The sequence below is a fragment of the Paroedura picta genome, chromosome 13 (assembly GCF_049243985.1).
Source record: "Paroedura picta isolate Pp20150507F chromosome 13, Ppicta_v3.0, whole genome shotgun sequence".
NCBI lineage: Eukaryota > Metazoa > Chordata > Lepidosauria > Squamata > Gekkonidae > Paroedura > Paroedura picta.
The window spans coordinates 12697981-12710762 of record NC_135381.1 but is presented as its reverse complement, the minus strand read 5'-3'; the positions used below and the strand labels follow the sequence as shown (position 1 = coordinate 12710762).

General features: G+C 46.4%; 1 protein-coding gene across 3 annotated transcripts in view; it reads left to right on the top strand.

Moving 5' to 3' along the window:
• The first annotated feature begins 3590 nt into the window (after positions 1–3590).
• TAOK3 (TAO kinase 3) overlaps positions 3591–12782 on the top strand; it is a 116546-nt gene continuing 107354 nt past the window's right edge. For 2 of the 3 annotated variants that reach the window (XM_077307286.1, XM_077307281.1), the window contains exon 1: positions 3591–3771. The gene's annotated coding sequence lies outside the window, so the exon portion shown is untranslated. The remainder of the gene's footprint in view (positions 3772–12782) is intronic. The other variant, XM_077307284.1, reaches the window with a different exon arrangement.

The window sequence follows — 12782 nt, the reverse complement described above, 5'->3', positions numbered from 1 at the left end:
GTGCCTGCATGCACCTTGAATGAAGCTTTGTTGGTCCAAAGGAGCATGCGAACGCGGGGTATGCAATATAGGCACCTACTCGCTGTTTTTAAGAGCAATTAATCGAGGAGACGTGTGGCAACAGCGGTCTGTTTATTTGACTGCGGATTAATTGATTAATTGCGGCCACTAATGAAAGCTACTTAGATTCAGGTGAGTAGCCGTGTTCTTCTGAAGCTGCAGAACAAAGTTTGAGTTCAGGGGCACCTTTAAGACCAAAAAAGTTTTGTTCAAGGTATAAATGTTCGCTTGCGTGCACACATTTTCAAATATCTTTGTTGGTCTTAATGTTACCACTGGACTCAAAAGATACCTCTGATTACTAACAGTAATAATAAACAGCTGGTATAATCCCATTTGAGTGCTTACAAGAGCACAGCTTGATATTTAAAAATAAGACATGGGTCCTTTATATATATTATAGTACATAAATATGCAGGTGTTCTTCAGACACTTTTCACCCATACTGTTCATACCAGATTCACCATAATTAACGGACAGACTTTATTTATCATCCATTTTTTCTCATTGCTTTGCTTTCAAACATTAAAAACAGACAACATTAAACAATCTGCAATATAATAGGACTAGGATTACAGTTAGACAACAATGCAATTAGAGCAGGGGTAGTCAACCTGTGGTCCTCCAGATGTCCATGGACTACAATTCCCAAGAGCCCCTGCCAGCAAAAGGTTTTGCTGGCAGGGGCTCATGGGAATTGTAGTCCATGCACATCTGGAGGACCACAGGTTGACTACCCCTGAATTAGAGAACTTGAATCTGTCTTCTCTCTGTCATTCACATTCTACATTGTTCATGGTATGACAAGCTTCAAGTGGGTAGCCCTGTTGGTCTGAAGCATCACAACAAAACAAAATCAGAGTCCAGTGGCATCTTTAAGACCAACAAAGATTTATTCAAGGTGTGAGCTTTCGAATGCATGCACTCTTCCTCAGACTAAGAACTACACATAATAGTTTCTCATGTATTCCCTGTGCTCAAAGGAACCTATGAAGGTGCTCTGTAAGTGAATGTCAGGCCACCTAGTGATAGGGAAGGAAAAATTGTATTAATTAAAATATTTATACCCCACCTTTCCTTGTGGTCCAAAGTGGTTTATAAGTTATAATTAAAACTTTACAAATCAAATATTCCAAATACTCCCCCCCCCAAAAAAAAGATGAATACAGCCTGTGGTGAATGAATGAATTTATTAGAGCATAAAGCCAGCCTGTGGTGAATAAAAGGGTATTGCAGCACATCCTGAAGATTTCCAATGAGGGTGCTCTGCTCAATTTGTACAGCCTGTTCCATAAAGTTACAGTGGAAAGATACAAGCTTTGGATGATGCCAGGCAGATCACTGTAAGGGGGGAAATAGCCAGTAGGTGGCAGCCTATCAACCATTGTTGGCACCTGGGGACATATTGAAGGAGGGAGTCTTTTACTTATTTGGGTCTGGGCCTTCAATTGAATTTTAAAATAAATTGGCTGGCAATGTAGATGTGTTAAAATGGGTGGAAGATTTTGAATTAAGAAGCCCCTAGCACATTGCATTAATCCAACAATGGGTCTGTGTAGACTGGGTCACATGAATCTACAAAAAGGATAGTGTCATTGAGCCAGGTGGAGATGACACAGGTTCAGACTCTTGATTCTTCTGCAGCAGTATTCCCAAATGCAAACCTGTAGTTTTTGCTTTTAGAAACTAATACTGATAATTTATTTCCATGGTAAAAAGGGACGGAACACAAATACCACTGTGCACATGGCAGCACAATGTGTGCCCAGCCATTAGGCTTTTCTTAGCATAGCTCCATCCTGGGTTTCCTTTGCTGGTCACTGAGAACTGTGAAAAAAATATCTAGGGAACTAATTAAAATATTTTATGTCTGTTTTCTCTAAAAACAAATGGATCCAAAGCAGATCGTATGTATAAAGATCACAAGAAACTCCTATCTGCTCAGTCCTTTGCTTTTAAGAATTCATTTTTATATCCCACTTTTCACTATCAGGAGTCTCAAAGTGGCTTACTATTACCTTCTCTTCCTCTTACCACAACAGACACCCTGTGAGGCAACCTTTCTCAACCTTTTTACCACTGTGAAACCAAAAACATACTTCAGGATTCAAGAAACCCCAGCAGTGTAATCATGCAGAATATGGTTGGGAAGCATAGGTGTGTGCACACACACCTGAGGCCCCTTCCCTTCCCAACTCCGTGCCCATCATTGGCCATTTTCTGGGGAGGTGTGGGTCAACACGACTAAATATGGTCTTAAAGGTAAAGGTAAAGGTATCCCCTGTGCAAGCACCGAGTCATGTCTGACCCTTGGGGTGACGCCCCCTAGCGTTTTCTTGGCAGACTCAATACGGGGTGGTTTGCCAGTGCCTTCCCCAGTCATCACCGTTTACCCCCCAGCAAGCTGGGTACTCATTTTACCGACCTCGGAAGGATGGAAGGCTGAGTCAACCTTGAGCCGGCTGCTGGGATTGAACTCCCAACCTCATGGGCAGACAGATTCAGACAGCATATCGCTGCCTTACCACTCTGCGCCACAAGAGGCTCTTCAAATATGGTCTTATCACCTGATAAATGACAAATTTTTAAAAATATATTTAAAAATAATTAACTCCCACCCATTCAAGAAAACCTTTCAAGAGCCATCAAGAAACCCTGGGGTTTCACAAAACCTACTGTGAGATAAATGGGGCTGAGAGAGCTCTGACAGGACTTCTGTGAGGAATGCACTATCAGGACTATGACTAGCCCAAGGTCACCCAGCTCACTGCATGGGGAACCAGACCCTGCTCTCGATTAGAAGCTGCCACTCTTAACCACTACACAAGACTGACTCTCAATAAGATAATTCGACACTTGGAGCCACAAGGCTGTCTCTTTACAAGTGCAGTGCAGGGTGCCTCTCTCGGCCTCACCCACCTCACAGGGTGTCTGTTGTGGGGAGAGGAAGGGGAAGGTGATTGGAAGCCGCTTTGACTCCTTTGGGTAGAGAAAAGTGGCATATAAGAACCAACTCTTCAGTAATATCAGGGCACTCTCAGCCTCACCCACCTCACAGGGTGTCTGTTGTGGGGAGAGGAAAGGTGAATGTAAGCTGCTTTGAGACTCCTTCAGGTAAAGAAAAGCGGCATATAAGAACCAACTCTTCTTCTAAAGGGAGCGTTTTCACCTTCCTTTGCCTCCTGGCGTCAGACCACCCCTTTAGCCTCTCTATGGGAACAATTCCAGAGAGAGAACTGTGGGACTCCGCCGCAGCAAACCAAACGGGAGCCTCGCGCCCTAATAAAGCCTCTCTTCAGAGAAACATCCTCGCGGGCGCGCCCACGGATAAAGACGCCACAACCCGCCTGTCTCTTCCAGCTCGCGGGAGACTGTCCAGCTTTCCCCGGGAACGCGGAAGCGCCTCTCTCTCTCCCCATTGGGCCGCTCCGCGCCGGCCCCGCCCCCTTTCCTCCCCGGACGGGCAGGCCGAGCAGTCGGCCGCCTATCCCGACCCGCTTTGCTCCGAGGCGACCCAGCGCTAGGCTCTCCTCGAGGCTGGGGAGCCGAGCGCCGAGGCGGTCGAACGCGCTTGGCCGCGCCTGGCGAGCAGGAACCGCACCTCAGGCGAACGGGGCAGGCGGGCGCGGAGCAAGGAGGGGACCCGAGCCCGGCCCCCCGGAACGGAGCCCGGCCAGGCGACTTCGGGGCCTGGAGAACTTTCCGAGGCGGGTGAGGAGACGCTTGGCGGCGGTCGCCACGCAGGAGGAGGAGGAGGAGGAGGAGGGGGGCTGCTCTCCCTTCCCCCCAATTCAGGAGGGGGGGCGACCCGGGACAAAACGGGCGAGGGGAGCTTGGGGGGGGGAGCAGGAAAGAGGGTCGCCCTATGAGGCGAAGGGCAGCTGCGAGGGAAGCGGGGAAAGGACTCTTAGGGGAAGTGGGGTAAGAAGGGGGGCAGAGGCCATGGGGAAGCGGGGTAAGGGTCGGGGGGAGCCGCAGGTGCGTCGGGGCTGGCCGAGTTTTGTGCAGGCAGCAAAGGGCCAGGGAAGAAGTCCCTGGAGGGGGAGAGAGCGGAGGAATGGAGAAGCAAGCCTTTGGAGGTTGGGGGGCTGGGAAGTGGGGGGTCCGACGTGGAGAGGGAGCGGAATCGAAGTCCGGGAAACTCTCCCCCAGGGCCAAATTATTTGGGGAGGTGGGAGAAGCAGAGGAGACGGGGTGCGAGAGCTCGGGAGGAACTGGACGGGCGGTGGGAAGAAGCCACGCGTGGGATGGGAGCTGGGGGGGGCACCAGGAAGTCATCCCACCCCACCCCGATGGGCTCTGGCCTCGGCTGTCACTCTCTGGGTGGCCTCGGACCAGCTGCTTTCTCTATCGCGGCTCCCCGTCTGCAAACGGCGGCGACGCTCATGCTCCGCTTCCTTAAAGGGGGCTGTAGGGGAGGGTGTGTGGAGCGCTTGCAGAGGACCTGCTGACGGTGCGGTTGTCGGGGTGAAGGGAGAGCGGATCCCGGAGAGCTGGGAGGGAGCGGATCCCGGAGAAAGGTGGGAGAGAGAGTGGAAAGGAGGACGGAAGGCAGCGGGGGTGCGGAGGGGAGTCTTGGGGAAGGGGGCAGTATGTGGGAGAAGTTTTGGAGAGCCTTGGGAGTCAGGGGGAAGAGGAGGGAAGTGTTCCGGAAGTGAACAGGTGTGTGGTGAATAGGAAACGGTCGAGTAGGCCTTTATCTGATTATAAGATTGGAGAAAAACAGGCAATCCTTTATGGTGCATTTTAGACAGTAAGCTTATCAGGATAAGGACCTGGTGTTTGTTGTAGTTAAGGAGTGCTGTGCACATAGATGGTAACTTGAAAGAATCCACTCTTGTGACAGGAGATGAGGTGAGAAATGACTCTAAAGCAGGGGTAGTCAAACTGCGGCCCTCCAGATGTCCATGGACTACAACTCCCATGAGCCCCTGCCAGCTGGCAGGGGCTCATGGGAGTTGTAGTCCATGGACATCTGGAGGGCCGCAGTTTGACTACCCCTGCTCTAAAGTAACAGTGGCAGTATGAAAAATACTGGGGTGGGGCGGGTCACTCACAAGAGGATACTTGGGCGAATAGAGGGTAGTGTCAGAAGAACAAAACAGAGTTGATTGGGAAGGGGGTATGAGTGAGAGAGGTACAGAGTAGTTGCCATTCTTTTAACTATTAATTGAAATAGTTCAATGGTTAACTTAAATGCTGGTTTCAGTCGTCCTTCTGAGCATATGCCTTCAGTTTGTTGTGTTTTTAGTGCTATATCCTTTTTGCAGTGCTGTGGATATAGACTGATTAGTTTTTGGGCTAGCTATTTTTATTTTTTTCCCTGTTGTGCTTCCATGATTATCAGCATTTAGCCTTGGCAGTGAGGATCCAGAGATGTGACTGGCATTTCAATCTGGTTTTAGTCTAACCGCTGTTTGCAATAGATGGGGCTGGCTTCGTGTTTCGAAAGGCAAAACTGGGTTTCTGCTGAATGGGTAATAGTTTGGGGTTTTTTGCTGCAAGGCTCCTTCTGTGCAACTGCAAGGCTGTGCAACTGACTGTAAAATAGGGTAAGGCACTGTCAGTCAGTGGCTGCCAGAAATCTGCCCACTGGCATAGCTTGAAAGACCATAACCATTTCTGCAAAGAAATGGGCGGTATAGAAATCTAAATAAATAACTAAATAAATTTCTTCCCACTCAAACTAAAAATGTTTGAACAACAATGAACTTCAGTGGAGTTCTTAGCCACTCACTCAGAGGGGAAAAAACAAACATCAGCCATCTTAGGCAGATTGTAAGTGGGTGGACTAAGCATAGGTGCTCTTGTGGCCATTTCCTGCATTCTGCGGGGAGGGGGGGGGTTGGGGGTTGGACTAGATGACCCTAGAGGTCCCTTCCAACTCTATGATTCTGTGATCTTGAGTGTCAGTGGGAACAGGGTCTCAATCAGATCCATGCCTTGGCCCCTTTCCTCCTTTGCCAAAATTATGTCCAGCTAGAGTGAGTTGTGAAAGCACACATAAAGGGAAAACCGTCAGAGTTCCTGTTGCTGTTGGGAGGAAGAGCTTAAAGAGCCCATTGCTCATGTTTAGATACCAATGGGAGTAGTTCAGTGGGGGAGGGTTGTGGCATGACCCTGCTCCGTTGCCACTCAAGGAAGTACAGGGTCCTTCTGACGGTGATTGTTCCACCTCTGTTATACCCGACCTGTAATGCTGGTTGCCACATCTCACTAAACAAACAAAGTAAACCACAAGAGTCCCGTCCTCTCCCCCTCCCCTTGTACTGGTATGTTGTCTAAGGTTGTATTTGAGAAAATACTTGATCACGTCAAATATAATTTTGTTCCTTATGATCTCAGAAAATGTTCTTATTTGCACAAGCTAAATGCTTTCTAAGCTGGAAACTCCATGTATTGTCTGCATTTATAACCTTCCAAGAGAGCCTCTTGTGGTGAGGCAGCAGAAATGCTGCCTGAAGCTGTCTGCCCATGAGGCTGGGAGTTCGATCCCAGCAGCTGGCTCAAGGTTGACTCAGCCTTCCATCCTTCCGAGGTGGGTAAAATAAGTACCCAGCTTGCTGGGGGGTAAACGGTAATGACTGGGGAAGGCAGTGGCAAACCACCCTGCATTGAATCTGCCATGAAAACGCCAGAGGGCGTCACCCCAAGGGTCACACATGACCCGGTGCTTGCACTGGGGGGATACCTTTACCTTTAACCTTTGTTTAAGGGAGGGGGGGCAGCAGATGGAATTAGCAGCATGAATAAATGCAGATCGAACTCCCAGCCTCATGGGCAGAGCTTTCAGACTGCATGTCTGCTGCCTTACCACTCTGCGCCACAAGAAGCTCTGGTTTCATTTTCATGCTCCACTAAAAATATTCTAGCGGTACTGCTACAGCTTAAGGGTCCCAATCTACCCATGGGAGAATCTGTGGGCAAATGCAAGCAATTCAAGTTGATCATGTAGTTGATGTAGTACTGGAAGTTTAAACTTGTGAGATTGCTAGATTATAAGATTTGTATTAGTTTTGTGTTAGGCCTGTCGCCCTATGCCCCCTGCGGAGCCTTATGCTCTGCGGGTTCTAATCTGATGGTCATTCCCGGCCCCAGGGAAGCAAGCCTAGCCCCGACTTGGTGGAATGAGCTCCCGGAAGAGCTGCGGGCCCTGAGGGAGCTTACAGCGTTCCGCAGGGCCTGCAAAATGGAGCTCTTCCACCAGGTCTATGGTTGAGTTCGGGCGGCAAGGAAGATCATGGCCCCCCTATAGGAGTGGTGGTTTGCGAGTCCATCTGCACCCCCCCCCCCAGAGGTATTGTTGTGGGTTACTAGGGATGGGACAGTGTTTCCGCCATATCTTATCTTGCCTTATTATTGTATAGTTTTGGTATATGTATATGTGTGTTTTATAGTTTTGTCAGGGGTGTTAATGGGATTTTTGGTTTTTATCTGACACTAACCCACCACGAGCCTCTGGGGAGTGGTGAGAAATAAATTACAACAACGTTTTACTAATAAAAGTTGTATTTAAAAAGTTTATGTAGCCATTTATTTGAAGCAAGGAGTACCTTCAGCCAGTTCTGGGTTTTGCTATCATGTGGAATTCAGAAGCTACAGTACAGTCCTGAAGCTATCCTGGAACAGTCTGAGTTGCTCCTGCACCAGCATAAGAACCACCAGTGCAACATCACGCAAGTGTCGGTCTGACAGTATAGATGTGCTAGAATAGGACCCAGAAATGTGTGGGAGAAGAATCGGGACTTAATGAGCATCTCAAAACCTTTGAGGCTGGATCTGCCAGCAAAAGAGGTAGTGAACTGAATGGGAGTGCTAAGCAACTTCGTTCCAAACACGTCTTCCTATTACCTCTTCCTATTGCCCTGCCACAGTGATTGGTAGTTGCCAAAAAGTCGATTTTGAGACACAGACCCATTACCCCTGATTCTCTCAACAGTGCTTTTTCCACAGGGATATTAGGTGGGTGACGGGAATGCCATTTGTGAATGTTCGGTTGTCATCTTGTTATCCTAGTGTCTTTGATCCACTGTTTGCAAGAAGCTCCTTGGGCATTATTCTTTCCTAACTCATAGACCACAATTCTTTCTCTGTGGCCAACTTCTGGGTGAAGCGTGGTAGGGCTAGGAGGGCTACTTGGATTGGCCAGGCTTTCATCTCTGTGGGTCTGCCTTATCAAAAGTTCATGTGTTTGCAGAAGGGGCCTTGAACCCTCATCTGTGATAAACCTATTATTTTGGTAGGCAGATGGCTCCTACTGAGCATGCCACAATCCTCCGTATGGTGAAAGATGCTGTATTGCCCTGTGTGTTTTCTTGTCCTGTTTTGTGGTGTGCTTTGGTTTGCTCTTTCCATGCATAGTGCAATATGGAGGGATTAGTGGTATGTTTCACTGATTGGGTGTCGGTAGTGCTGCTGTGTTGCTGTTATGTTGGAGGAAGAGGAAGAAGAGGAGGACGAAGAAGAATATTGGTTCTTATGTCACTTTACTCTACCAGGAGGAGTCTCAAAGTGGCTTCCAGCTGCCTTTCCTCTCCCCACAACAGACACCCTGTGAGGTGGGTGAGGCTGAGAGAGCCCTGATATTTCTGCTCGGTCAGAACAGCTTTCTCAGTGCTGTGGCGAGCCCAAGGTCACCCAGCTGGCTGCATGTGGCAGAGCGGGGAATCAAACTCGGCTCGCCAGATTAGATATCCACATTGCCAACCACTACGCTAAACTGACTTTCTCAGTTCCTTGGGACTAGGTGTCTTTTAATGTTTGTTCTCTGCAGAGAGAACACAGGAGAAGATACTATGCCAGATTTAGGATTGGACTGCCTGTTGGAGTACAGCAGCCTTTCACATTTTAAAGAATATATTAAAATTAATTAACTCCCACCCATTCAGGAAACCCTTCCAGGGCTTCCAAGAAACCCCAGGGTTTCATGAAAACCTGGTTGAGAAAGCCTGGAGTGGAGACTCCTGGAATTACAATTCCCAGGTCAAGGTATTGTCTCTTTACCAGTTGATCTGAATATTACAGGGAAGCTTAAATGATACTGTTGGGTGGAGGGCTTTTAAAAGTTTTCAGAAGATAAAAAAATTCCAGTGAGGAATGGCTCCTTCACCAACCGTAGGCTTGAGGAAAACATCCTAATGTTCTCCAAACATCTTTCACTTGTAAGGTTTATGGTGAATCTGCTTTAGGGAAGGCCTTTAGGATTGGCATTTTACCAGGATTAACAATTGGAGGCTGAATTAGGTCTGAGTTCAGTGACGCAGAGATAAAGAGAAAGCAAACATGTATACACTCACAGTTATTCTTTGTATAATGACTTCGGTGCACTCGAAGGTGTATCTGAAGCTTTATGGGCTGGTTCTTGTATAGTTTACGAATAGCTTAAAGACTCTGTGGATCTGGCCTAACAGGCCACAAAGTACTGGTTGTAACTACAGGCCAAGTACTAAGGAACACAAAATATCTTAAATCTTTACAAGGAAAGCAGCTAAACGTAGTTAGCTAAGAGTGTGAGCTACAAAACCTGATTCAAATCTTGCCCGTCCCAGCTGTAAACTCACTGTGGCCTTAAGCAAGCTATTCTGTCTGAGGCCCTATTCTGTCTTCGAAATGGCACTAATGTTATAGGCCTACCTTACAGAGCTGTTGTAAGAACTGTTCAGGTAATATACAAGCAAATGAATAGAGCAGGGGTAGTCAAACTGCGGCCCTCCAGATGTCCACGGACTACAATTCCCACAAGCCCCTGCCAGCATTGTAGGAATTGTAGGGAATTGTGGGAATTGTAGTCCGTGGACATCTGGAGGGCCGCAGTTTGACTACCGCTGGAATAGAGCCTCCTGTCCTTAGATCACTGAATGGGGTACTGCTTTATATTTTGTTTTTTAGCCCTGGAGATGTGCAACAGACATACAGTGTAATACTTATCCTTTTCCGAGTGACCTCTGTGGAGACCTCTTCTTGCTTACATTCTGAATTCCTTTTGTTCCAGGCCTTGGCCTTTTTATAGGTGGAATTTTTTTTTATGCTGGTGTTGCAATTTTTTTTGTTATATATTCTGTCACATTTTTACTGGAATAAAGCACAATGTCACTCTTCCTTCAAATGATCCATATCAGTTATAGAATAGAAATCAGTACATAAACTCAATAGCTCAGTGAGATACGTGGATTATAGAAATTATATAATGTGTGTGTGTATTTATACGTAAGCCAGTTCTCACTTCACTTAAAGTGTTATAAAATCAGCTAATCGCCTAAATCCTACCCAGTTCTGTCACCATTTTTAACATTTTGGGTGTTTTTAAGCTTGAAATGTTTTATGAAAGTATTTGATATGTTCTGTATAAATGCTATTCAGTAATAAATGCTTAACCTTTATTGCATTGGTAGGATACAAAAACTGCAGACTGACAGGCCTAGGTACATTTTGTTAAATGTTACATCTGATTTGTATCCATTTAACTGTGAATTTGTGTATAGACCTCACAATCTCTTGTAATTACGTGTCAACTAAAATACCTTCAGAAGATGAGACATATTTGCCAATGAGATGCTAGTGCCACAAGACTGTTTTCCCCAGTATTCTTAGAGATGATTCCTGTCCCGTGGGAGGTTCTCCTGGCCCTGACTAGGACCAGGGCCTTTTTGGTCTTGGCCCCGACCTGAATGAGCTCCTGGAAGATCTGAGGGCCTTCAGGAGCTTTTGTGCTTCCACGGGGCCGGCGAGATGGAGTTATTATGCCAAGTCTTTGGTTGAGGCCAGGGCATGAAAGATTGAGTGACCCTAAATAGCATCGAGTACCATAAAAGAGCCTCTTGTGGCGCAGACTGATAAGGCAGCAGACATGCCGTCTGAAGCTGTCTGCCCATGAGGCTGGGAGTTCGATCCCAGCAGCCAGCTCAAGGTTGACTCAGCCTTCCATCCTTCCGAGGTCGGTAAAATTGAGTACCCAGCTTGCTGGGGGGTAAAACAGTAATGACTGGGGAAGGCAGTGGCAAACCACCCCGTATTGAGTCTGCCATGAAAACGCAAGAGGGCATCACCCCAAGGGTCAGACATGACCCGGTTCTTGCACAGGGGATACCTTTACCTTTTTACCATAATAGGGCTGACAGGCACCCCTGGACTCTCCCTCTGAGGCACTGGGAGGGGGAAATTGGAAACAGGAGGAGGCTTTTATTGAGGCTTTTATCTCTATTGCTGTGTAGCGTGGGGTTGAGATTGTTCTTTTAATATTTTTATGTGGGGTTTTATTTTTTAATATATTTGTAACCCGCCGTGAGACAGTTCACCAATAGCGGTGGGAAATAAACCAAAACGATACATGAATTAAAAAACAAAATTCGTATATACTTGCTACAGATAATCATGTCACTGCCTTGCACTGCAAGGAGCTGGTCTTATTTTTTATGTTTCTTTCTAGCGGAAGATAGAAATTAGCCATTGGAAAATAGAAATGAGAAGGTTTGTGTGAATAATAAATGCTTAATGTTTTTTTTTCCTTCTGTAGGCTACCTACTTCCTGCATGTGGTTGCTGTTTGAGCAATATAAAATGTGTGTGTGGGTGAATTCTTTGCCTTATTCCTTTTTTGTTTTTGTAAGTGCCCTTCTGTTCAGGAAATCTAGAGGTTTTCTTCCCTCTTTCAAAGAAGGAAGCATATGTACCAGCTGATGTTCACGATGCCTCTGCTTTAGTTACTGTTGCTTCGAAATATATAACTGGTAGCTGCAAGTTTGGGAAGGTGGCAAAGACAATTGGAAATGGTAGCTCTGCAGCTGATAACAAGCTGTTGGCTGCGGGACCCCATGGAAATCCAGAAGCTCATCTTTTAGGATTTTTGGACAAGGAAGAAGTTTTAAAAATACGGTTTTAGGTACTTAGGCAATACGATTTAGGTACTTAACGGCAGCGACAAGGATTGTATGGGCAAAAAATTGGAAGTTGACGGAGATACCTGCTGTATTAGATTGACAGAAATGTTAGAGCTCGCCCAGATGGCAAAATTGACAAACTGTGTCAAAGAAAAATACTAGACTTTTAAGATAAAATGGAATATTTGGATAGAGTATATCGGAAAACCATGTAATTGTGGATTTATGACTATTGGTTACGATTTATTATTAGGGGAAAAGATTGGATTTAGAAATTTTGAGCAGATGTAGTGATTTTAAAATAAATATATATACTCTTCAACAAATACAGTCGGAAGCTATTATTTGTAAATTTAACAATTAATACGCCACTTTCTGAGGTTAAATCTTGTATTTTGATAAATGATTATAAATAAAATTTGAAATTAGGGGGAAATGACAAGCTGAGTCAGGCTCATAGAAGTAAGACTATAAGATGTCCTACTGGGTCAGACGCAGTCGTCCATCTCTTCCAGCATCCTGTTTCAAATGAGGCCTAATAAGTTACCTATAGGCCCATCAATAGCACGTAGAGGCCTTACGCTGCCTCAAAACGCTAAGATTTAGAGCAGGGGTAGTCAAACTGCGGCCCTCCAGATGTCCATGGACTACAATTCCCAGGAGCCCCCTGCCAGCGAATGCTGGCAGGGGGCTCCTGGGAATTGTAGTCCATGGACATCTGGAGGGCCGCAGTTTGACTACCCCTGATTTAGAGAGTTACCACTTCTGGATGTAACAACAGTTGTCATGGCTAATAGTCATTTATGCTGGTGGCCATCACTAAATCCATTTGCAAGGAATTTCACAC